This window comes from Peromyscus maniculatus, chromosome 11 (assembly GCF_049852395.1).
Source record: "Peromyscus maniculatus bairdii isolate BWxNUB_F1_BW_parent chromosome 11, HU_Pman_BW_mat_3.1, whole genome shotgun sequence".
NCBI classification, from domain to species: Eukaryota; Metazoa; Chordata; class Mammalia; order Rodentia; family Cricetidae; genus Peromyscus; species Peromyscus maniculatus.
In genome coordinates this window covers 97,944,172-97,970,719 of record NC_134862.1, presented here as the reverse complement: position 1 = coordinate 97,970,719, position 26,548 = coordinate 97,944,172, and the positions used below count along the sequence as shown (strand labels likewise).

General features: G+C 42.3%; 1 long non-coding RNA gene and 1 pseudogene across 2 annotated transcripts; both read left to right on the top strand.

The window, feature by feature from the left end:
- Window positions 1-3,851: 3,851 nt before the first annotated feature.
- LOC143267737 (uncharacterized) lies at window positions 3,852-25,992 on the top strand. Of its 2 annotated transcripts, none has more exons than XR_013043168.1 (2): window positions 3,852-3,947; window positions 25,704-25,992. It is a non-coding gene; the product is annotated as an uncharacterized LOC143267737 (long non-coding RNA). The 2 variants fall into 2 exon arrangements; XR_013043169.1 differs by lacking the exon at window positions 25,704-25,992 and adding an exon at window positions 17,786-18,329 and having other exon boundaries at window positions 3,860-3,947.
- Window positions 4,430-5,142, top strand: LOC102912828 (N-acylneuraminate-9-phosphatase pseudogene; annotated as a pseudogene).
- Window positions 25,993-26,548: the final 556 nt, after the last annotated feature.

The window sequence follows — 26,548 nt, the reverse complement described above, 5'->3', positions numbered from 1 at the left end:
GGCAGTGACAGGAGTTGCTGTACACACAATCAGTTCAACCATTTTATTCTAGGAACTTTCTGTGGAGCCACAGAGTAATGAGCATGTTTTCTGAATTTGCAATGTGTCTTCCTTCCTTCCTTCCTTCCTTCCTTCCTTCCTTCCTTCCTTCCTTCCTTCCTTCCTTCCTTCCTTCCTCCCTTCTCTCTCTCTCTCTCTCTCTCTCTCTCTCTCTCTCTCTCTCTCTCTCTCTCTCTCCATTCCTCCCTCTCTCTTTCAATTTTTATTTCTCCAACCAGCCCTTGGCTGAGGCATTGACTGGGAGGTTCATAGCCTATTTTAAACAGGCTCCTGTTCATGGCTCTGCCCTCCACCCTGGTTTATGAGCCACTTTTGGCTCTAACTAACAATAAGGAGAGTTGGAAACTCAGTCACTCATTTTGATGTTGATCCATCCAAGTAATCCTCAATTACTGCAGAGATATATCAAACTAGTGTCTTAGTATTTATCCGTTATAACGATGGACCAGATCAACAGCATCTCATTGTACTCACAACTCACAACATTTTAAAAGCCAATGAAACTAAAACTGTAAAAAATAACCTCTCACACAAAGTTGCAAATTTATGTATATGTAAATAAAGCAAAATGATGTATTATTTTAAAATAACAAGCTAAATACACACTTTGATGTGATAATAGTGGATATTTTAAGATAAAGTGTTATCTCAGTTATTTTTTAAGATTTGAGTTTTTTTAGGTTTATTTTCAGCCAGGCATAGTGGACACATGCCTTTAATCCTAGCACTTGGGAGGCAGAGGCAGGTGGATCTCAGTGAGTTTGAGGGTAGCCTGGTCTACACAGTGAGTTCCAGGACAGCCAGAGCTTTACAGTGAGGTCCTATCTTGAAAAAAAAATATTTTATTTTTAAATTTTGTGTGTAGAATGTGAGTTCTACATGTGTGTAGACATGTCAGTGCAAGAACCCACACAGTCTAGAAGGGGGTACCAGGCGTTCAGGAACTGGGGGTTCAGGCAGTTGTGAGCCTCCTGATGTGGGTCCTGGGAACTAAACTTAGATCTTCTGGAAGAACAGTACTTGCTCTGAACCTCTGAGCCATCTCTCTAGTCCCTATTTCAGTTATTTTTAGTGTACGCTTAAAGGCAAAAAATTGATTGTATGTACATATGTATGTATGTGTGTATGTGTGTGTATGTATACACACACACATACACACATACATGATGCCAAGTATTTTGTGTAAAATATTTTGAGCTTCACCCAAAAGTTCAGATTCTTTGCTTACAAGTTGACTGTGGGTGATCGAGTGTACCGTGATCTAAACAGGTCCTCAAGCTCCGATGAGCTGAGCCACCTCACCAGCCTCAACAACATCCAATACCCACAAAAATGCAGGTCTCCAATGCACACCACACAGAGACCCTGCACACCCGAGTCTCCGTTCTTCCTCTCGCTGGGTGCCGCTCCTTCCCCTTCTTGTCCCAAAGAGCCTTCTTCCTTAGTAGAAGAGGGATGGACTCCCAGAAGAACCCTTCTGCTCTCCATTCTTACCATGCCTAGCACTGGCTTCACCCCTTCCTCCTTCCTCCTCCTTCCCTCCCTTCCTCCTCCTCACCCCCACTCCTTCCTTCTCCTTTTCTTTCCCGTTGCAGAGGTAACAGAATCCTTGCTTCTCATCTGCCGGTAGTTTTCACCTCCTGCCTCCTGAGAGAACTTCCTTCCATTAATTCTCCACTGCTTTCCCTAAATCTCCAGCATCTCTAACTTCTTCCTGTTCCAGATGTAGTCCACCCTCAGTGTCCCTGAAGGACTGGTTCCGTACCCCGCTACACACACAGTGACACCCAATCTGTGGGTGCTGTGGACCCTCCAATAACACAGATTAGTGTGATCTCTGAACATCCTCCAGGATACCAATCGCCCCTGCTCATTTAAGACACAGTCTGCTGACCATTTTGATCTGAGCTTGCTTGGCTGAATCCTAGCATGCAGAGCCTGCCAAACTAGGTGACTTTCAGTGCTCCGTGTGTGTGTGTGTGTGTGTGTGTGTGTGTTCAGGTTCTCTTGATGCTCCTGTTTCCCAGTGCACAGCATCTTCATGCTATGGTAGCATGAACTCTGTGTGTGGATGCCCTGTGTTTACACGGGTTCTCCCTGGCTGTGCAGTCTGGCTCCACCTCACCTGCTGTTTCATGTTCCTGCAACAGACCTTCACTCGTTTGAGACCGCGTTCCCAGTCCACAACACGTGACGCTGACGTTAGCGGCAGGGAAGAGGCCTGTGGTGCTGCAAGCTTGACTTAAACCTTCATTGTGTGTGCTGCATTGCCTTTAAGAGAGCAGGAGGGAGCTGAGCGGACCTCGAGGCTCTCCGGCTGAACAGGAGCCTTAGAATTAGAGAGAAACTTTCACCCTCCACTTCAGTTACGATTTTCTTGATGAAGGTGAAGCTTGTGGGGGTTATCTGGCTACAGCAATCGATCTGGGAAAACAATTTTCCATTTTTATTACTCTTCCCTCCATGTGACCTGTGAAATACCTGTGAAAGAACTTGGAAGGGGCCGGAGTTTGCTGTGGGGCTTCAAGGTTTCAGTCTGTGGTGGGCTGGTTCGATCACTTTGGGTCCAGGCTCAGACTTGTCACCAGTACGGTGGGGATAGTGTATGGGGGTGGGGGGGTGGGGAGGAAGCTGTTCACTTCAAGGCCCTACAGCAGGCAGGAAGCGGAGAGAGAGGAAGGGGTCATCTTTAGAAGTGTGCGCTGCTAACTTCTGCCGGCTCATTCCTGCTCCTAAGGTTTCCAGCGCCTTCCAAAACAGCGCCACCTTGCTGGGGATGGAGTGTTCAGCAGTATGCACCATTTCCCGTTTAAACCGCCACAACCCTGTAACTGGCTGTGTTTCTTCCTGGGGGATGGGGGAAGGGGAAGGTACTCACGACGGGGTTCTATGTATTCACAGTATTCTACCTGGATGTCTGCTTTGCAATATCACTAGTATGCATTATTTTAACATACGTGTAGAAATCTATATGTACACTACAACAAAAAGCTTGATTTATTCCTTTATTTATTTATGGAAAGAACATTAGGACAGCATAGTATTAAGAAGTCTTGGTGCCAATGCATTCTCCGAAGTGGCTGCTAAGTTGACATTTGATCTGTGCGGTAATTTGACACGCTCTGTGCTACGGCTTAGATTTTAGGAGTCACGCTGAAAAAGTAGGCAAGCATAAATCTGGAGATTAGGTCCGGCTGCTCCAGGGTTTCACAGCACAGCATGTGAGGAGGTTGGAGATTTCATTTCTGTAGCCTGCTTTTCATTGGAGGCATTGGGTCTTAATGCCTTTAAGTCACTGGAGTAGAGCGGCTGGGAGAAAGGCAGGCTAGACCCTGAAGACAGCTGTGAGCAGGTAAGGCTGCTAGAAACCCGTTCAAGTTTAATGGGATTGGGACTTTGGCCTGAAGGACTCAGCGTGTCCAGAGACAGTTAGGAGGATAATGGCAGCAGATTTTTTTTTTTTATTCCTAATCCAACTATGGCGTTCTGTAGTCACTTCTCTCCTAAACTCACTCAACCCCCGCCCCATCCCCTTCCCATTTAGCTCCACAGAACACTCACAAATCCCCACCTCAGAATGAGTTAGGTAGATGCCCATCTGAACAGTAGCAGGTGCTGCGCTGGGGAGCAGAGCTTGCACGAGAAGGAGGCCATCTGGTCCTCTGGGTCACTGTGACACAGCCCAGAGACGAGAACGTGCCGTGACACCAGCCCAAACTGATGGCCAACCGGTAAACTACAGTGGACAAAACACATCTTCAGGTTGAGTTGTAATTGCTGTGTCTTCCTGTAGGTGTGCAAAAGGAAGTGAATGCTACGTATGACAGGAATCTGAAAAGTAAGCAATTTGTGTACTAAGAAAGAGCAACCAGATGGCTCCCTTTAAGGTTGGCAAAGTTTTTGTGTTACATTAAATATTGGTGTTTTTTTTCCCTCTGATGAATATGCTGATTAAATATATTTAATAGTGAGCTTGCTTGTGACTTGGAAAACTGAATCTGTGGGCCTGAGCTGGGTCCTTTGGTCTTCTTGGACCTGGGCAACAGGCTCATCGCTAGCCAGAGCAAGTGGGAGAAACATGTTGGAGAGACGCCTTTGACCCCTTGTGTTGAGCCCCCTGGGACATAAATGCTGAGAAAACATTCCTTCTGTGAGATGTTGGTGACTCGCATCCTGCTTCTGGTAACTACAGACCGCTGTCACACACCTTCCTTACACTCTCCAGTCTCCATCCCTCTATGCTCTCCTTCCTTGGCCTTCACCTTTAAGGAGACATTTAAAGGTGGAAAACCCACTTTAAAAGTCAATCCGTCCAACTCTAACGGTCCCGAGCTTCATACTTCATCAGGTAACAAGGCTCTAACAATTGAAATTCCACTACTAGGAAGGGGCTGAAGTCATCTGTGACCAAGCTCAAGTCAAACTCAGCGAGGGATGCTTTCATCCGTACAGTACGTGAGGACTTCACACTGGCAGTGTGATCCAGGAAACCAAAGGCAGTAGAGACAGTAGGAAATTGGCTGGGGAATGTTGTTTCCTGTGGAAATCTACAGTTTACTGCATATGACCCTAGTAGAAGATGTCAAAGCCATGCTCACTGCACTAAACAAAGAGGTCTGCCTGCTGTTGTTGACAAGTGGTAACAGACAGACACAGGAGAAGATAGATGCTTTCCCTGTCCGTCTTTGATGGTGTTGTTGTAGGGGGAGGGCAGAGGGAGGAGAAGCTGGCACCTTCCACATCTTACGCTGTTAAGTCTCATTAGAGTGCAGCCAGGGAACCCTGTGATTGTTGCTGACACATTAGAAACTGATGTACTAGGAGACCTCAATGCAGGACTGACAGCCACAGTCTGGGTAAATAGGAGTGGAAAGGTGCTCCTGATGTCACCCCATGCCTCACTCTATGATTTCCTCTGTGCTGGAATTCCCTGTTCTCTTGCAAAGTGTAGATTGCACAGTCAGAATGTCAGTGCAGAACACATAGAAGGCTACAGCGATGAATTCAGAGCCAGTTTACAGGGTGATAACCAAGGGAAGTGAAGGAATTCTGCATGATTGCTTCAGTTCTAAAAACAATGTGAGTGAGGGTTTCAGAGCCATGCTGTGAAGGTCTCCCCACCCCTGCTGCTGAGGATAACCGTGGGCTTGTGTCTGTATCTGAAATCTAGGTTTCAGTTGTGGAGTCCAGAAAACTTGAAGAGAAGAAGGATAGCTTACATATGTACATTTATAGCTTAAAAATAGATATTAGTTTAAAAAATAGATATTCTGAAATAGAGTTCAAAGCAATTGAATCTGGTTGATATGAAATTAGTACTAAATCATACAATGCAAGATTTTTGATGGTGAAATTTTGTATATTTTAGTGAATACATTTAATGAATAAATGGAGGCTTTGCTCTGTCCTGCCCCATCCCCCAGCCATTTCCAAATGATCACTCAGAGGCTTTTATTAATTATAAATGTTTGGCCAATGGCTCAGGCTTATTACTAGTTAGCTCTTACATTTAGATTAATCCATATTTCTTATCTATGCTTTGCCACATGATTTGTGGATTGCTACCTCATTTTACATGTCTTGCTTTCTCAGTGGCTGGCTGGCATCTTCCCCGACTCTGCCCTTCCACTTCCCAGAATTCTCCTAGTCTGGCTCTCACACTCAATCTCTTCCTGCCCAGCTATCAGCCAATCAGCTTTGTTAATAACAATGAGTATAATCCACATCATATGTTTTTGTTACAAATATCTTACCTACTGTTGATTTGTATATTACTTTCAGTTATCAAATTACTCTGTAATTTTTTGAAGGGATGAATTTTCTCTGGTGTGTACATGGCAGATTGTCATAATTCCTAAAAATTAGCATGTGGTGCTGTATATACTTTTTCCAGTAGATTTCTGTAGTTGTGTATTTCCTTTATACAGAGAGGAAGGTGGGGTAGGATGGTCCAGATGCTAGTCTCAGTGTGCTCTGTCTGATAAGTTGACTCTTCCCATGTAAGATACCTTTCTGTGTCTTTAGTAATTCTCGTTTTCTTAATATCTTTCATTTAGTATGGCTAAATAAAATCTTTCAAAAAGATTTTGTTTTCTTTGTGTGTATGTGTGTGTGTGTGTGTGTGTGTGTGTGTGTGTGTGTTTATGTATGTGTTTACATGTGCATGGGTACCTGTAGAGAGCAAAAGAAAGTCCTGGATCCCCTGGAACTGAAGTTACAAGTTACAGGTTGTGAACCTCCTGACGGCAGTGCTGGGAACTGAACCTGGTTCCTCTGGAAGAGCAGTGAGTGCTCTTAACCACCAAACCATCTCTCCTTGAACTTATTTCTTAATAAAATATTTATCTCTCACTATTAATGGTGCTTTAGAAGAGAGAGTATATTGAATGGACTCAAGGTTTGGGCTGTCGAGGGCATGTTGAATCAGACCTCTATTACAAGTGGCTATACAAGTTCAATAAAATTCCAGAAAGAAAAGAATTGTAAAGCCCCTGATACTCAGATTTATTATAAATTAGTAAGTACAGAGGGCATGCGGTCAAGGTGTAGAAGAGAAAGAATGGGCTTTGAAGTGCGCAGTGCAGACCCATAGCTCTTGCCTCTCTCCAGATAACCCACTGATTCACAGGAGGCATGCAGAGGATAGGAGGGGCAGGAAGTGAAAGCCAGAGGTGGTAGCAAACTAGTTGATCTGGAAAGGTGAACACTAGACTTCATAATGACCAGAGCAACCAGGACCTGAAGAGATGGAGGAGGGAGGTCTTCACAAAAGTCTCCCTTCAAGGGACTTGTTCAGGCCTAAGCTATTGCATGGTAAGAAAGAGGTCAGAAGATGAACAAGAGTGCCTTGGGGGGCTAAAATCCCAAAAGGCTTAGTTTGCTTGTTTGTTTTGAAGTCCTATGGTGTGAAGGAAACACCTTAAAGTTCACAGCTGATGATGAGCCAAGAAAGAGGCTGGTGAATGGCCAGGTTCAGTTGTGGTGTCTTTTTTTGTTTGTTTGTTTGTTTTTTTGTTTTTTTGGTTTTTTTTTTGTTTTTTCAAGACAGGGTTTCTCTGTGTAGCTTTGCGCCTTTCCTGGAACTCACTTGGTAGCCCAGGCTGGCCTTGAACTCACAAAGATCCGCCTGCCTCTGCCTCCCGGGTGCTGGGATTAAAGGCGTGCGCCACCACCGCCCGGCCAGTTGTGGTGTCTTATGGTGATATTTTATTTGTACTGAAATGTGATTTTATTTGTACCCAAGCCCACTTGTCTTGTCTCTTAGTGTTTCTCTGGACATGTGCATGTGGATATTTTTTATGGACTTAATTTTCAGAGGCTGGAGAGGGGGTCAGAGCTATTAGCAAGCCATAGCAGAAGCCGGGTGGTGGTGGCGCACATCTTTAATCCTGATCACATGACAGATAGATCTCTGTGTGTTCAAGGATACAGCCAGCATGCCTTTAATCTCAATACCAACCATAGAAGACCTGGAGGTCTGTATAGACAGGCAGTGACGAGGAGGTCATGTGGTTGGGTTTATAACCAATGAGAAGGCAGAACAGAAAGTCAATAAAAAGACAGGTAAACAGGAAGTAAGTCTCTTTCTGAGGGGAAGGATGGCAACAGCAGCGAAGGGTAAGAAAGGTTTTTTAGTATCAGCTCTTAGCTACTACTCTGACCTCTTGGGCTTTTAACTCTGCATTTGGCTCTGTGTTTCTTATTTAATAAGACTGTTACATCTACATTGTCTAGAAAGCTATTTGCCTTAAAGGTCCCTGTCTGTGCACCTCCACCCACATGCTCACATTTGATCACCCATTCCCCTTTCCCTCCCTCACTGTCTGAGCTAGTCTATGAAGAATGTGCTAAACTTCTTTGAGTTGGTGAAGGTGGATGGCCCATCCTGATGTGTCCTAGCTTCGGTTCATTGAGCTGGTGATGGTAGATGGCACAGATGGCATGCCCTGGCATGCCCTGTCAAGGTTCTTGGAGCTTATCTGTAGCTTTGTAGGAGTGTAATCCTGGGCGCCAGCCATTTGTTTAAGACTTTAAAACCATGTTTCCTTTGTCTTGCAGCTTCCAAAGCTGAGGCTGCATTCTTCATCCCCATTTTATCCCTTCAACAATGAATCTTTGCTTTTCTTTGGGTTGCTCTTTACAAGTTCCTTTGTTAATTATATAAAATATCAGTGCTACAATGTGCCTGGTGTGTTTCTCTTGTCTTTTATTCTGTATGGGAGTTGTAGAGTTTCTTGAACATTCTTGACATTTATAATCAGATTTAGAATATTTTCAGCCAGTTTCTCATCAACTGTGATGCTTTTTCCTTCCAGTGTTTGTGGGATTCTGTTTATATCAGATTATGTATATTATACCCAAGCCCACTTGTCTTGTCTCTTAGTGTAGATGTAACCAACCGTCTTATTAAATAAGAAACACAGAAACAATGTAAAAGAGAAAGCCGAGAGGTCAGAGCTCAGAGCTAAAATCTCACCCTTCCTCCTGCTGTCCCAGCTTCGCGAAAAGAGACCTACTTCCTCTCGGTTCGTATTTTTAAAGTATGTTGTTCTGCCTTCTCATTGGTTGTAAACCCAAACACATGACTGCCTCGTCACTGTCTGAATGTACAGCCCCCTAGGTCTTAAAGGCATATGTCTCCAATGCTGGCTGTATCCCTGAACACACAGAGATCTTATGGGATTAAAGGCGTGTGCCACCACCGCCACACTCTTGCTATGGCTCTAATAGCTCTGACCCTGAACACACAGATATCTATGGGATTAAAGGCGTGTGCCACCACCGCCACACTCTTGCTATGGCTCTAATAGCTCTGACCCCCAGACAACTTTATTTATTAACATACAATCAAATTAATATTTCAGTACAAATCAAAATAATATTTCAATACAATTAGATTACCACCACATTTCCCCTTTTCTATTTTAATAAAAAGAAAAAAAAGCAAAAGGTTATGACTAACAAAAGAAAAACTATATACAAAAGTACAATAACTATATACAATATATACAAGTAATAAATACCTAAACAGGTATTTGACGAATCAGAGAAAATAATTCCATTATCTATCCTATTTTGATAATTCCAAGATGTATCTAATGTACTTTCTATCCTAATTAATTTTCAACTATAATTAACTAATCTTCAACCATAACTAACTAATCTTCAACTCCCTCAGAGACCCAAGAAGGGAATAATATTAGCTAACAAAAATAAAAACAGGAAGTGCATGCAAGCAACTTCCAAAAAAATTTTGTGAGTTGACAGAAACAGCCAGCTGCCTGGGCAGTCACCTGAGGTTTCTCCGCAGTGTTGGGGCATCATCTTCAGCCTATAGGCTTAGTGTATCTGACAGACTCATTTGTGAAGTAGGATGTACACAAGGTCAACAGTTCAACCTCACATTGGGTGAGAGCAGTCCACGTACCAGAAACACCTGAATTCCACTAGTGTCCTGTCATGATTCAGGATTTTAAATTCTGGAAATTGTTGACAGTTTTTTAATTCAGCTGTCCATTCTTCTTGGCTGTGTATATATGGCTTCATCTCAGCATCCCCTTCTTCTCCACATCCCTCTATTAAATGCCAGTCTACTTTTGAGAGGCATGAGCTTTCAGCTGCTGTTCCATTGTACAACAGAATCCATCGGCCCTCTGCCTGTTAAGCTGCCTTCGAAGAAAAGGGCACCGTACCTTTTCCGGATGCGAAGGCCACTTCAGGGATGGGGCCATATTGTCCTGGCCTCAGAAGATGCCTTTTGATAAAGCCATAACCACACTTGTTTTGGCAAGAATCAGTAGTCCCTCGTTTCGTGATCTGTCTGTCCATTTTGTCCTGTTGATTCGAGGATACTTTGTTGTCCAGTGGCTAACTTTTGCCAGAATGAAAGTTGACTCCATATGCAGTTTCTTCAATGCCCATATTTTCTCTAAAGTAGATTGGTACTGCCAGGAGCCGACATGTCTCAAAAAAGAAAAATTTTCTAAGTTATTAAAACATTTTAAATGCCATATTCTGTAGATCTCTGAAGGGTTTGAAGATGACCTGTCTAAAACATCTCTGCTCAATTTTTAAAACATATCCAATATGACTACAAGTTCTATGATAATGTCTAACTACTAGCTTTCATTTCTTTATATCCTAATAGTTGATAATAATAACATTCAAGGATCAGAAATTTGCATTACATTGTTAAATGGATGGAATAAATACAATTAGAAATATACATATAGCATTTTCTAACAATATCAGTTTCAAATTTGTGTACAATATAAAACAATTCAATCCAATGTAAAGTATTTAAAACTAGTAATTGTCTTTCTCTTTTCTTTCTTTTTTTTTTCTTTCTTTCTTTCTTTCCTTCTTTCTTTCTTTCTTTCTTTCTTTTTTTTTTTTAAACAAGAACCTTAAATCTAATCTCCTTTGCTTAGCCTTTTTCCTAACCCTTGACAATAACTTGTAACCAACCCCCCTAAATACTGAAAATTATCCCAGACCCAGAACCCATTAAAAAGACCAAAAAACCACCTGCCCCACACCACCTCTTTGGGAATGTGGGCGTCGTATTCTTAAAATTGCTTCCTGCTGGGTATGGGCGAAGTTTTCTTTATCCTGAAAGAAAAATTTTAGGTTAATTGTCAAATTCTAAGAGAGGTAACTATATCCTTCACTATCCAGTCTGTGTATAATGCCAAAGTTCAGGGTTTATCTCAAGTCCTTATTCAAGTAGTCTTTGAGACTGGATCATCTCAGCTAGTCATCTCAAAATTGCTCTGAGCACCTTGTAGTTCAAAGCTGATCTGTGGATGATGTTTGTCAGCTTAATGATATTATTATTGTCCACGTGGAATTGTTGTTGTTGTGGGGCCCCATCTTCTTTCTGGAGACTTCAGTTGATATTAGGCCTGGCCGTGATTTCCTGCAGAAAACTGATAAGAGACTCGAACACAAAAACATATATATGCAGCTAGCCTTTTTTCTAGAATTAGTTAGTACTCTATGTGACCATTCATATCTTAACAAAGTTTAAAATGTATATATATATATATTAATCTTGTAAATTTTGATATAAAATTTATACTTTGAGAAAAGTTTAAAGAATCAGAATAGAATCAAAGAGTTGAGATTAGTAATAGAATAGTCCCTTAATTAATTTTGCTTTTGTCCTGTACCATAGCAGAAGATGGCTCTTATTCTGGCATGATACAGGGAGTCTGCATTTTCCTTTTAACAACATGCTTGATTTTAAAGAAGGAGAGAGCCATTCTCCAACTCCAAAGTCAGCTTTAAATTTTAATTGAACTGGGACTGTTAGAAGACCAATAGTGTTAAATCTTTAGAGAAAAGCAGAAACAAACATTTAGGAAGACATAAAATTTTTTTTTTTTTTTTTTTAGATAATATATACCCATACACCGTTTCACTCTGTTTCTTGGGATAGATGATTTGTCCCTTTTCTTCAGTTGTCTCATTTGTCCAGTGTTCTTCAGATTCCTTAACCTTCATTCTCCTAAAAGACAAAAACAAAAACTTTTCCCCAAGACTAATTTTGGGGATGTTCCTTTTTGGCAAGTTATTATCTGATGAAATGAAAAGGCATGTTTTATTGATACAAGTTAGTTTAAATTGGATGTTCATGCTGGTTGATGAACTATCACCTCCTCTAATTAAGAGGTCTCTCTTATTCAAATCGAACCTTTATCAATTTTGATGGTACCCACAGCTTATCTTCTCCTGTAGAAACAAAAGCAAAACCACGTCCCCAATGTAATACATACCCTGGTTTCCATTCTGAGGTCAGCACATCCTTAAAGTATATAGGCTGATTTAATTCTGTAGTTTTTTCTATTATCCAATGTCTCTCTGCAGCTGTTGTTCCTTTCTCATTGGCATTCAGAAAATTCAAAGTTAGAAGAGCATTATGCAGTCTATTTCTGGGGGTTTTTGTTACCCATTTCTGTTTATTTAGCATATCCTTTAGAGTTCTGTTTGATCTTTCTATAACTGCTTGACCTGTAGGATTATGTGGTATGCTTGTAATATGCTTTATATTGTAATAAGCAAAAAACTGTTTCATTTTAACAGAGACATATGATGGAGCATTGTCAGTTTTGATTTGTGCAGGTATACCCATGATGGCCATAACTTCTAGCAAATGAGTGATTACAGAATCAGCTTTTTCAGAACTCAAAGCAGTTGCCCATTGAAATCCTGAATAAGTATCGATAGTGTGGTGTACATATTTCAATTTTCCAAATTCTGCAAAGTGAAACACGTCCATCTGCCAGATTTCATTTCTCTGAGTACCCTTTGGGTTACATCCTGCTGGTAATGGCGTCTGATTGTAGAAGGAACAAGTAGGACATTTCTTTATTATTTCTTTGGCTTGTTGCCAGGTTATGGAAAAATCCTTTTTTAAACCTTTACTATTAACGTGATGTTTTTTATGAAATTCTGAGGCCTCCAGCACATTTCCTATCAATAATTTATCAATCTCTTCATTGCCTTGTGCTAGAGGGCCTGGCAGACCAGTATGGGATCGAATGTGAGTTATATATAAAGGATGATTCCTTTTCCTGATTGTATCTTGTAATTGAATAAATAGTGAAGTTAATTCTGAAGCATCAGGGATAAATTCTGCAGTCTCAATATGTAACACCACTCTTTCAGCATACTGAGAGTCAGTTACTATGTTGAGAGGTTCTGAAAAATCCATTAATACCAACAGAATAGCATACAATTCTGATTTTTGCACTGAATTATACGGACTTTGAACCACTTTACTTAAATTTTCTGATTTGTAACCTGCCTTTCCTTCTTTGTTGGCATCTGTATAAAATGTACGAACTCCAGATATGGGTTTTTGCCGTACAATTCGAGGCAAGATCCATTCAGCTCTCTTTATAAGATCAATTCTATTGCTTTTGGGATATTTGCTGTTAATTTCTCCCAAAAAATTACTGCAAGCTCTTTGCCAAGGTTCACTTTCTGTCCATAATTTTTCAATGTCCTCCTTAGTTAATGGTACGACAATTTCTGCTGGGTCTATGCCTGCTAATTGACGAAGTCTCAATTTTCCTTTGTAAATCAAGTCAGAGATTTTTTCCACATAAGTTTTTAATTTTTTATTTGGTTTATTTGGTAAAAATATCCATTCCAATATAATATCTTCCCTCTGCATTAATATTCCAGTAGGAGAACGCCTAGAAGGTAAGATAACCAAAATGCAATCCAGCTTTGGATCAATACGATTCACGTGTCCTTCATGCACTTTCTTTTCTACCAATGCTAATTCTTTCTCAGCTTCAGGTGATAATTCTCTTGGACTATTTAAGTCCTTGTCACCTTCTAAGGTTTTGAACAAATTAGTCAGTTCATCATTTTTTACCCCAACAATAGTTCGTAGATGAGAAATATCTCCAAATAATCTTTGAAAGTCATTAAGAGTCTGTAGTCTATCTCTCCGAATTTGCACCTTTTGGGGTCTAATTTTTTGTAGCTCTATTTTATATCCTAAATAATTAATAGAATCTCCTCTTTGTATCTTTTCAGGAGCAATTTGTAATCCCCAGCGAGGCAAAATTTTCTTTACTTCTTCAAATATTATTTCTAAAGTATCTGCATTTGAGTCAGCTAGTAAAATATCGTCCATATAATGATAAATTATAGATTTAGGAAATTTTTTACGTATCACTTCCAATGGCTGTTGTACAAAATATTGGCACAGAGTTGGGCTATTCAACATTCCCTGTGGGAGGACCCTCCATTGAAATCTTTTAACCGGTTGAGAATTATTATAAGTAGGCACTGTAAAAGCAAATCTTTCTCTGTCTTTTTCTTGTAAGGGTATTGAAAAGAAACAGTCTTTTAAATCAATAACTATGAGAGGCCATCCTTTTGGTAACAGAGTAGGCAAAGGCATCCCAGATTGTAGAGAACCCATTGGCTGAATTACTTTGTTAATTGCCCTAAGGTCTGTTACCATTCTCCATTTACCAGATTTCTTTTTAATAACAAATACAGGAGAATTCCAAGGGCTGGTTGATTCTTCAATATGCTGAGCATTTAACTGTTCTTCTACCAGCTCTTCTAAAGCCTGGAGTTTCTCTGTTGTTAAAGGCCATTGCTGGACCCATACAGGCTTGTCTGTTAACCATTTTAAAGGTAGAGCTGTTGGTGTCTTTGGAAGATCATCAGTTATTGTGCCCTGTTCTTGTATAATATGGATGGCTGGTGACCACTCATTAGAACAATATCTTCTAATATTTCTCTCAGTAACATGTGCTAGTTTATGATTTGTTTCTGAGATTGGAGGGATGTTAATCTGAGTATTCCATTGTTGCAACAAGTCTCGACCCCACAGGTTCATAGTTATGTTAGCCACATATGGTTTTAATTTTCCTCTCTGTCCTTCTGGACCTATACATTCGAGCCATCTTGCACTCTGTTTCACCTGAGATAATGTCCCAATTCCTAACAGTTGAACGTTTACCTCCTGAAGAGGCCAAGTTGGATGCCAAAATTCTGGTGCAATTATGGTAACGTCCGCACCTGTGTCTACCAGACCAGACAACAAAACACCATTTATTTTTATCGTTAATTTTGGTCTTTGTTCATTAATAGAAGTTTGCCAAAAAATTTTCTTTATGTTTTCTCCTGAATTTTCTATTCTCTCTGTTTCATCATTCTGACCAGCATGATTTATTCCAATAGGCATTTGGTTATTTAATCGCTCTCCAGAGCAGGCATTTCCTCTATGGCTGCCGGAAAGGTTTGAACTGGATTTGCACTGGGGGCCTGCCTGAGGCCCCTCTGGGAGTTTCCCGAAGACTGAGGCAAAGGATTACCCTGTCTGTCCTTTGTTGATCTACATTCGTTGGTCCAGTGTTTTCCCTTACCACACCTTCTGCATACTCCAGAAGGAAGGGGCATTCTGTTGCCATTGTTCCTTGAAGAAACATTGTTTCTGGAAATGACCTGTCTACAGTCCCTTTTCAAATGTCCTTGCTTTCCACATCTAAAACATCTAACACTCCTCAAACCTTTTGAAATTACTTCTCCTACCCATGTATCATCATGCTCATCAGCTTCAACATTAATTGTTTCTCTAATCCAATCTTCCATAGGTGCAGATCTTGCCCTTAATGGCCTGATTATTCTTTTGCATGCTGCATTCGCATTCTCAAAGGCCAAAGATTCAATTATTGCCTTACCAGCTTCTGAATCCGAGACCGTTCTCTTTACTGCTGAAGCCAGTCTTTGTAAAAAATCTGTAAAAGACTCTTTTGGGCCTTGCTTCACCTTTGTAAATGACTCAGATTTTTTTCCTGGTTCCTCAACTTTGTCCCATGCATTCAAGGCTGCCGTTCGACATAAAATTAGGGTTTGGACATCATATAAACATTGTGCTTGTGCTGAAGCATATTGGCCTTCGCCCATAAGCTGATCCTGGCAAACTTGTACTCCTTTATCCCTCCATTGTTTTTCTATGTTTTTAGCCTCCTCCTTAAACCAAGTCAGAAATTGAAGTCTCTGGCTGGGTTCCAGAACACCTTGTGCGAGGTCCCGCCAGTCCTGTGGTACTATCCTATTATATGTTGACCAAGTGTTTAACATTTGCTTTACATATGGGGAATGCATGCCATAAGATACTATTGCCTCCTTAAACCTTTTTAAATCCAACATTTCAATTGGAGCCCAAGTATTTTGTGTAGCCATTTGATCAGGCATCTGCTGTACTGTTACAGGATAAATTAAGGGTGACTGTGTGAAAACAGGCTTTCTTTCTGCAACCTTATGATCCCGACTTGAAACAACTTCACTGTTAATTTCTTCTGTCTGAATTTTTACAGGTTTAACAAGTTCTTCTAACGCTGTTATCCTGGCACTTAAATTGACTATCTTTTTAAATATTAAAATGTGGATTATTATAGTGATGAGGTGCATAATTCCACCAATACTAATATTATATAGTTGTTCCATTGCCAGACTGCCTAAAATTTCGAACAAAAACCAATTTTCTTCCAATGTACACATAAAACCCATTTGTTTTTTAATGTGGAAAAAAATTCTCTTTTAGATAGTTTCCTTTAAAATATCTGATATATTATGACTTACCAAATCTGCGTAGAACAGTAGAAATCCGAGGGGATTTTCAAAGCAGCCACCTAGTGTCCCAGGTGTAAATCCAGAGAGAGAGAGAGAGAGAGAGAGAGAGAGAGAGAGAGAGAGAGAGAGAGGAAAGAGAGAACGCACAAGAAAGCGTAGCCGGCTAAAGCTTAAATGCAGCCACGTGTTCCCTCTTGTGCCGAGTCAAGGCTTGGGTCTGGCTTCCTTAAGCTCCGACCACGTGCGTTGGCTTTACAGGCAGGGCCCTGTTCGGCAGGGCAGGTCTGAGTTGTTTGTAGCACCGGCTTTAGGCAAGCTGCTCACAGACCTAGGCCCGGGCTAGAAGTTGCTACCCGGACTAGGACGCCAGCAGCTCGGACTAAGAAGCCGATCGCCGCCGGCCACCGTGTGCCGCCGCTGCCGCCGCCGCCGCCGCCGCCGCCGCCGCCGCGGGCCGCCTGCCGCCCTTGCGGGAAAGCGGACCTGCCGCCAAGCCAAGCAGTTTTTAATGGATTCTTGTCACGTTGGGCGCCAGATGTAGATGTAACCAACCGTCTTATTAAATAAGAAACACAGAAACAATGTAAAAGAGAAAGCCGAGAGGTCAGAGCTCAGAGCTAAAATCTCACCCTTCCTCCTGCTGTCCCAGCTTCGCGAAAAGAGACCTACTTCCTCTCGGTTCGTATTTTTAAAGTATGTTGTTCTGCCTTCTCATTGGTTGTAAACCCAAACACATGACTGCCTCGTCACTGTCTGAATGTACAGCCCCCTAGGTCTTAAAGGCATATGTCTCCAATGCTGGCTGTATCCCTGAACACACAGAGATCTTATGGGATTAAAGGCGTGTGCCACCACCGCCACACTCTTGCTATGGCTCTAATAGCTCTGACCCTGAACACACAGATATCTATGGGATTAAAGGCGTGTGCCACCACCGCCACACTCTTGCTATGGCTCTAATAGCTCTGACCCCCAGACAACTTTATTTATTAACATACAATCAAATTAATATTTCAGTACAAATCAAAATAATATTTCAATACAATTAGATTACCACCACATCTTAGTGTTTCTCTGGACATGTGCATGTGGATATTTTTTATGGACTTAATTTTCAGAGGCTGGAGAGGTGACTCGGTGCTTAGAAGCACTTCCTGTTGTTGCATAGGACCTGGGCTGGTTCCTAGTGTTCACATCAGTGGCTCAAAGCTGCCTATGACTCCCGTTCTAAGTGTTCTGATATCCTCTGGCCTCTGCAGGCACCTAGACCCACATGATGCACATAAACACATACACACATACACACACACAGAGAAATTTTTTAAAGTTTTAAACATTTTTTAAAAGAAGTAAAATATATTCTAATTCTGCTTTTAAAAGACATTTTATTAATATGCATGAAAATCATATTGTTGCCAATATCTATTAATCTCTGTGTTTTTATTGTGTCATATAATAGAGATAAATTATTAAATAATAGAGATAAATTATCATATAATAGAGAAATTATATAATAGAGATAAATTATCAAGGATTCTGTCATGAGAGATATTTTGATTTTTGTCTAAATGTAAGTTATAATTTTCCATTTCTTTTGGTATTAACTGTGTTTCTAAAGAGGAATTCTCAGTGTAAGATGAAGCTGGAGAGATGGGTCATCAGTGGAGTGCTTGCCTTTAGGGCTGGCGCGTGAGGATTTGAGTCAACCCCAGAACCCACAGGAAGGAGGCAACTGTGGTGTCACTTGTTTACAACCCCAGCACTGGGAGGGTGGCAGGGGACAGACAGCTGAGTCTCAGCAGTTTGCCTGGCCCAAGTGACAAGTTTCAAGACAATGAGAGACTCTGAGTAAGAAAGGTGGACAATGCTAGGGTGGCTTGGGAGGTTAATTTCTGGTCTCCACACACAAACTCACATTCATGTGTATCACATATGTACATACACATACTTGCATGTACACGTACATGCAGACACGCAGACACAAGGGAATAACAGCGCAGTTTGGATGACTGCGTGGTGTGGAAATCATGAAACTAAACCAGTCAGTAGATGACGAAGCCTTTGCCCTAAACTTTCTGTCACCTTTCTTGGATAACAGAAAGTGAGGGAATATTGCAAGAGGAAAAACACTTAAATTTTCATGATTAAAAAATCCACAAATGTGCCGGGCGGTGGTGGCGCACGCCTTTAATCCCAGCACTCGGGAGGCAGAGCCAGGCGGATCACTGTGAGTTCGAGGCCAGCCTGGGCTACCAAGTGAGCTCCAGGAAAGGCGAAAAACTACGCAGAGAAAGCCTGTCTCGAAAACACCCCCCCCCCAAAAAAAATCCACAAATGAAAGAAAATCAAGCACACGGTAAGAACACCTGGGATGTAGCAGAATGAAGAGATGGCAGGTGGCACACACATGGCTGAGACACTTAGCGATGACATCTGCACAGCTGTGGATCACGTTGGCCTCCGTTGTCTCCTCTGAGCAAGGGGCCCGTCCTCAGCAGCAGCGAGGCTATTATTAGGATAAGTAGCAGCCTATGGGATTTGGGTTCAAATACCATTCTTCTCAGGCATTCACTTCGTCTCTCAGTATTTAATGACACTTTCTCTTTGGCGGGCACTAACTGCGGTGGGAACAATAATGTAGAGAATAAAACTGAAATAGTCCCCATGATGGTGGTATCAGTTGTCAGCCTGACAGGATCACTGAGAAGCAAAACCTCTAGGCATGATGGATGGTGTACCCGTAAACTCTGAGCCAAAATAAATCTTCCTTCCTCCCTCCCTCTCTTCTTCCTTTCCTTTCCTTCCTTCCTTCCTTCCTTCCTTCCTTCCTTCCTTCCTTCCTTCCTTTCTTCCTTTCTCCCTTCCCTCCTTCCTTTTCCTCCCTTCCTTTCTTCCTTCCCCCTCCCTTCCTTCCTTCCTTCCTCCCTCCCTCCTTTCCTTCCTCCCTTCCTTTCCTTCCTTCCTGAAGTTGCTTTTATCAGGCATTTTGTCAAAGCAATGAGAAAATAACTAATATAGTCTCTGCCACGATAACCGAGAACCTGAGACCGTCGTCATCTCACACAGAGAGGTTTACTCTGGTTCTCACATTTGCAGTTACAGTCTAGGATTTACTAGCTCTGTTGCTTTGAGCCCGTGCATGTGGTAAAGGAAGAGGCTGGGATTCCACAGTCCCTTCAGGGACATCCCTCTTATTTCCTACAGAGTCTCCTTTAGACCACACCTCCTACGGGGCACACTACCTCCCATCAGTGCCCACCCTGGAAAAGAGCCTTTAACACATGGGCCTTTGGTGACAATCAAGCTGCCATGAATCTTGTGTGCCCTGAAAAGTCCAGAGAACAAATAAAATAACCATGATGTGCAGTGATAGAACCTATGATGTGGGGAGCGTGGGGCCCAGAACAAAGGGCCAACATGAAGCTGTGAGCTGGAAGAGGAGAAATGATCGGGAAAGTTCTTCCAGAAAAAGAGACCTCTAACGTGATGGAATAAAACCAAGGGCTGGGAAAGTGAAACCTGCCTGAGCAGTGGAAAGATCATTAGGGGTAGAAAATAGGAATATAGCTGCCGAGTGGCCATAGGTGAGGCTAGACCTCTCCAAGTCTATACTGCCACACTGCCACGCTCAACAGCAGCGTCGAGCTGCCACTTGTGGGTCTTCAAAGGCCCTACAGCGGGGCTGGGGACAGTAGATGTCATCGCACATGTGTTGTCAAGGCAGGTTTGTATAATTTCACATTGTAACTTGAGTGATGAGATGTCCTCCAGATTGTACTCTGGTAGTTTGGATGCCTTGTGATGGTGAACAGAGATCTAGCAACTTTCCAGACATAGTTGTGTTGAATTATCAGAGATTTTTCCTGCGTGCCAGAGATTGGAGATGGGACAAGATTATACCCTGAAGGCCCAGAGCCAGACTCAGCAGTGCTGTGGCCTGAAGCACATTCTAGAACATTACACCAACCAGCCAAAGGAGGCTGGGAGTTTAGCTCAGTGATTAAGCACTTGTCTAATGAGGCCCAGGTTCAGTCACCAGCACCGTAAACAAACAAACAAGCAAAAATGCTAATCAACTAACTAACCAACCAACCAACCAACCAACTAACCAACCAACCAACTAACTAAACAATCAACTAACCACCCAACTAACCAAATAACCAACTAACCAAACAACTAACCAACTGACCAACCAACCAACTAACTAAACAATCAACTAACCACCCAACTAACCAAATAACCAAACAACTAACCAACTGACCAACCAACAAACTGGAAGTTACCCAGCAAGGATGGAACCAAGTCCTTCTGGGAGCAATGCAGAGGCCGGACTGAAGAACAGCTCTGTGTACTTGCACTTCCCAGGGAACCGGATGTCGTCTCAAGCAGGCCTCTCCGACTGCCTCTCTGGAGTGAGCTGCACAGTCCCCACCCTCCACCAGCCAGGCCTTTCAAGTTCTTGTTTAGAGTTCAGAGAAAACTTGGGCAGCTCTCAGTCCAGGATTGGCACCTGACATCTGGATCCTGGCTCAAAAGCACAAAGTAGAGAAGAGTTTTTTTTCAGTCATCCTGGGGCAAGAGCTCTAAGAAAATGACAAAGGAAGTGGTCTCTTCCTGGAGCAGCTGTGCGAGGGTGTAATGCCAGACCTGGGTCACATTAGTCTGAATTTTACCAAGGTCAACAACATACCAGGAAAATGAACAAGCCAGGAAATAAGAATGTTCCTCCAGATCCTGGGCACCGACTTTGCCTCTGAGCTAAGGCCCCTCTGTCACTCAACCTTGCACCGACTGCCTTCCAAGAACTTTACAGCAAACTGACACTTGCCCCCTTCCAGCCTCCCAGCATGTGTGCTGATGCCACCACCAACATCCATCCATTGGGTTCCAAAAGCTTCCTTTAGCTTACTTCTGCCATCGACTGTGAGTGCATGCATTTCTTAGGTGTGTGGGGGTATCATATGTATGACCAAATACATTAGACCTTAAAAATCCATATCCTGCGAGTGGTTTTTAATAAATCCAGATGATGCCTGTTCTCTAAAACTATGGCTCAGCCTCATCCTGTGACCTTTTATCTCTGGTGCCCGTGCAGTGTATACTCACATCCTCCATGGACTCAGGCCACATAGGAAGGGATAATAAGGCAAGTGACTGAGATATTGAAGGGTGCCTGAGATTGGCTTTCCTGCTGGTGAAGTTATACTGGAGTGTTGCTTAAACTGTCCCTCAGTCACTTAGTGTCATGACCTAATGTGGTGGGTCGCCTTCTGTGTAACTACCAGTAGGTGGTTGGATAATTGCTCCATTTTCCAAATGCTATTAAAACCCCTTTGGGGTCCATGTTGAGGCATTAAGTGGCATCCATTGGCAAATGTAATGTGAGAACCATTGCCAGGAAGCAAGTTAAATTCCCCCACTGTGATGACAGAATCAGTTCCCTCTGTCTCTGAAGTCATGTTACCCTAATACAGTATCAGCAAGGGCCTGGACGGGCCAGGTCCGAAAGCATGAATGCTATTCCCCATACAGCACTGGTAGATCCACCTCCATCTATTCAAAAGAAAGCGTGCTGTAGGTAGCTACTTTTAGAAGTCAAGGTGGGGTCAACTAAGTATCTGCAATGCTCCAAAAAGAACTCAGTGCACAATCAGCAGAGAATAAGGTTTTGTTTTGTTTCTGTCAGGTCTGGGATTAGAGCCTAGGGCTCTCTACTCTCCTTGCCTTACACACACACACACACACACACACACACACACACACACACACCCCTCATCCCAATGCCATCCCCCATTTTTGTTTTTTCTAGTTCCCATGGGTCATGTAAGGGTGTTACAACGTATAGGTTCAGAAACCCTTTACCCTACCTAGTCCCTCTGGATTTCTAAGAAATTAGGAAATAAAATTTGATCAGAAAGACATATTTATTTTCAGTTTGCCCAAACCAGGGAGTCAAAGAATTGTTTCCATTCCTATTTTCTGTTGTAGAGTTAGGGCACTTGCCCAGCAACTGTAGGCCTTGGGTTTGGTCCCTTGAGGAATTGGCAAGGTGAGATAGCTGTGGCTTGTTCTGTCTCTTTGATCTACCAGCATTGACCCCGATAACTGGCCTCGGGTTTGATTTTATTAATAAGTACTTTTAAGATTCCTGCTACAAGCCGGGCGTTGGTGGCGCACGCCTTTAATCCCAGCACTCGGGAGGCAGAGCCAGGCGGATCTCTGTGAGTTCGAGGCCAGCCTGGGCTACCAAGTGAGCTCCAGGAAAGGCGCAAAGCTACACGGAGAAACCCTGTCTCGAAAAACCAAAAAAAAAAAAAAAAAAAAAAAGATTCCTGCTACATCTGGCGCCCAACGTTCGTGTTACGAATTCATGAAAAAGCTGTTTGCCTTGTGGCTTTGTGAGCCCCAGCTTAGGCCCAAGTTACACTCAGCCGGTTGTGGTGGCGCACACCAGTAGGATTTGCTGAAGGAGACAGAGGCAGGAAGATCCCGAGTTTGAGCCGGCCTAGGAGGCTTGGGAGAAGCTTTAGCCCGGACTGAACCACAAACAGTGGTGGGACCATGGAAGCAGTGGCTACTGCTCCACGTTGCCAGCTCCTTCTCATCGTGTTGGTGACTGCGGAGATGCTGCTACCAGGGACAAAGGGTTTACTGCTGCCGGTTCAGAGAAGAATTGCCAGGACCATCGTGTTACAAGAAAGCATTGGCAAAGGTCAGTTTGGAAAATTTTGGCAAGACAAATTTTGGTGGGGTGAAATTGTTGTGAAGATTTTCTGTTCTAGGGAAGAATGTTCATGGTTCCGAGAGACAGACATTTATCAGACTGTGATTGCTCCAAACCACAGAGGAGGCACCAAAAAAAAAAAAAAAAAAAAAAAAAAGTCTGCATGGAACCATGACCACACCTAACAGTAACTTTGAAATCTTCAAAAGGACTATGGTAAAGCCATTAAGCTGAAAGATCTGCTTTGGACTACAAACTGCTTAGGACAATTTTGAGATGGCTAGCTGAGATGATCCAGCCTGACAGACTACTTGAACAAGGACTTGAAACAAGCCCTGAACTTTCCTTTTATGCAGAGACTGGACAAATGATACAGGACTTGACAATTAACCCAAAAATTTTCTTTTCAAGATTCCCTAAAGATATCTTCACCCCTAGAAAGCAAAAAGAAAAAGAGAGTAAGATATGAGATAGATCATTGAATCTACTCTGAGAAAAAAGGTAAAGAAATAATAGGAAAAGTAGGTAGATCATTGAATCTACACTGAAGAAAAAGGGGAAGATATAAAAATGACAAAAGGTAGACTACTGAATGTATTATGAAAAGAAAAAAGAGAATATGGATATGATAAGATAAAAAGGGAGATTATGGAATCTATTTTTAAAAAGGAACTACTTGTTTTAAATAAGATTTTTTGGTCTGAGTTTATCCGATGTTACTTGACTGGACATTGTTAATATATATAATGGAGTTTTTTGTCTGGATCTGTCAAATGTTAATGGACTAGACATTGTTAATGTAATCTTGACTGTATATTGCATATACTTATTGAAGATAGTTTTTCTTGTATTAGTTATAAGCTTTTTTAATTTTAGACAAAAAGAGAGGAAATGTGGTATTGTGTTCCCCAAAATATTGTGTACTCTAATAAATTTATCTGGGGTCAGAGAACAGACAGCCACTAGATACAAAGGCTAGAAAATGGTGGCACTCACACCTTTAATCCTAGCATTCCAAAGACAGAAATCCCTCTGGATCTCTGTGAGTTCAAGGCCACATTGGAAATAGCCAAGCATGGTGACACACGCCTTTAATCCCAGAAAGCCAGCCTTTAATCTCAGAGAGTGGTGGTAGAAAGCAAAAAGATATATAAGGCGTGAGGACCAGAAACAAGAAGATTTTGGCTGGTTAAGCATTCAGGCTTTTGAGCAGTAATTCAGCTGAGACCCATTCTGGATGAGGACTCAGAGGCCTCCAGTCTGAAGAGACAAGACCAGCTGAGGATCCGGCGAGGTGAGATATCTGTGGCTTGTTCTGTCTCTCTGATCTACCAGCATGGACCCCAATAACTCGCCTCAGGTTTGATTTTATTAATAAGAACTTTGAAGATTCATGCTACAGTCCCTAGCACTGGAAACAGAAATGATGGACCAACAGGCAGATCATATGCATCCGTCAGTTTGTGAGATAAAACTGTAGGAAGTCTCTTTGTGGGGAGTTTCTGCTCTTCCTCTGGCCCCAGGGCTTCAGCCTTTGCTGGGGACATTATTCTTGCAGTTGGTTTTTGAGGCTTCCTGTCCCCACCTGCTTGTGAGGTCCTTTAGACTTTCTCTCTGCTCTGCTATGACCTGTCTTCCTGTAACTCTATTCTCTGCTTCTCCATTATTTATTTCCTTTATTTGGATTATATTTAAGTATTTCTCACTTCACAAAACTAAACAAATAGTAAAAGGCTCCTCCTTGGTCTAGAGTCCTCCATTGCATCTAATACTCTTTAGTGACCAGAAAGGCCAACATGACCCTGCCTCTAGGCTCTAATCCCAGACCTGACAGAAACAAAACCATACACAGAAGCTGAAGAAGCTGGAATTCATACCTGGATGTTATTCAGGCTCATGGGAAATCTCTCTCCCTGTGTTTAGCGTGTTACAGAGTGAGTCAGCTCCTTCTCTCATATAGGAGAGAGAAAGAAGATCTGCTTCTAGCTTATGAAAGCCTCATGGAGCTCTGGTTGTCTCCCATGGAATCCATAGCAGGGGACAATGGAGAATGAGGTTCTGTGACAGGGGCTTCCATTGTTTCTGCCCATACCTGGGGTGGCATGGCCACAAAGACCAAAGAAGGTGGAAATCATAGCTGTGATGTGTTTATTCCAGGAAGACAGAATTATGAGGAGTGTGCAGTATTGTTTCTGCTGGACATTATGACTTGTATTATCCTTCTAATTACTATTTATTTTTCTAGTTTGGAAACTCTTAAGACATACATGCATGCATGTGTGCAAATGCTCATCTTTATTCATCATGTCTCTGCGGTTCCTTAACACAGAGTAATGGGGCAGGCATTCTGCAAATGTTTAAATTACTGTTGGATTCATTGACTAAATGCCTGAGTACTTATTCACTGATTGAGTGAATAATTGAATAGTTGATTATCTATTGTAGTTAAAGTCAGGTCTCACTGGCTAAGACTAGAACCTCCCAAATGAACGCTTCTGCTAGGAGATATTCTCTATGGATGTTAACACTTCTATTTTTCTCTAAGCCACTCACTATTTCTGTTTTAAACTATTGTTTTGAGTTTGTTCACACAAGAAGCCACCATGGAAGGTAGGCATAGTGTATCCCTCCATGGTTGTTTACACACACATCTTTAGAAAATAGACAGACTGCTCAACAACCAAGAGCAAGCTAGTCTTTTATTGGGCACAGTAAAGATTATTTCTCACTCAAGAGCCAATCAAAGCATCCTTGCCACTCTTTCTGAAAGATTCCTGGACCAGCGCTCACAAATTCCTCTCCTCCCACGCAGGTGTTATTTTGACTTTCTTGGCCTCACTGTGAGAAACCTACAGACCAAGTCCAAACAGTGGCTCCTGCTGTTGCTAACACAGATTGGCCTTCACTCTGGCCCAGCACGCTTGTCCTTTATCAGCACCCATGACGTCAGCTGTAAACAGAGGGAATCCTCAGGACCCTCACGTCTTCACCATCCCTGTACTAGATCGCTTGTCTTGTTTCTTGGCACTGACTTTACTTCATGTGCTCTTCATACCCAAACCTAAAAGTTCAGCCCTCCATAAAAAAATGTTTTGCAAATCTCTGGTTGTTTTGGTCCTGTTTCTCAGATAAGTATGAAAGCAGTTTCCTGTATTTACCCTTCTCCCTGAAGATCTGCTTGTCCTTGATGATGTGGTGGTGTGGAAGAAGACAGCTCCCAAAGGGAGTGGCACTACTAGGAGGTGTGGCCTTGTTGGAGGAAGTGTGTCACTGTGTGGGCGGGCTTTGAGGTCTCTTTTGCTCAAGCTTCCTTCAGTGTGACAGTCTGTTGCCTTCTGGTTAAAATGTAGCACTCTCAGCTCCAGCACCACATCTGCCTGAACACCACCATGCTTCCCATCATGATGATAATGAATGAATCTCTGAAACTGTAAGTGAGCCACCCTCAATTAAATGTTTTCTTTCCAAGAGTTGCCATGGTCATGGTGTCTCTTCACAGCAAGAGAAACCTTAACTAAGATGATGACAAAACATATTGATGACAGTTCTATATTTTTGAGATGGAGTCAGAAGCTGCTACCACCATTATTTCCCCCACTAACGTTTCAGAGAGTCCTGTTCTCTAAAGGCCAGAAGGCATCAGCAGGTACTGTGAGT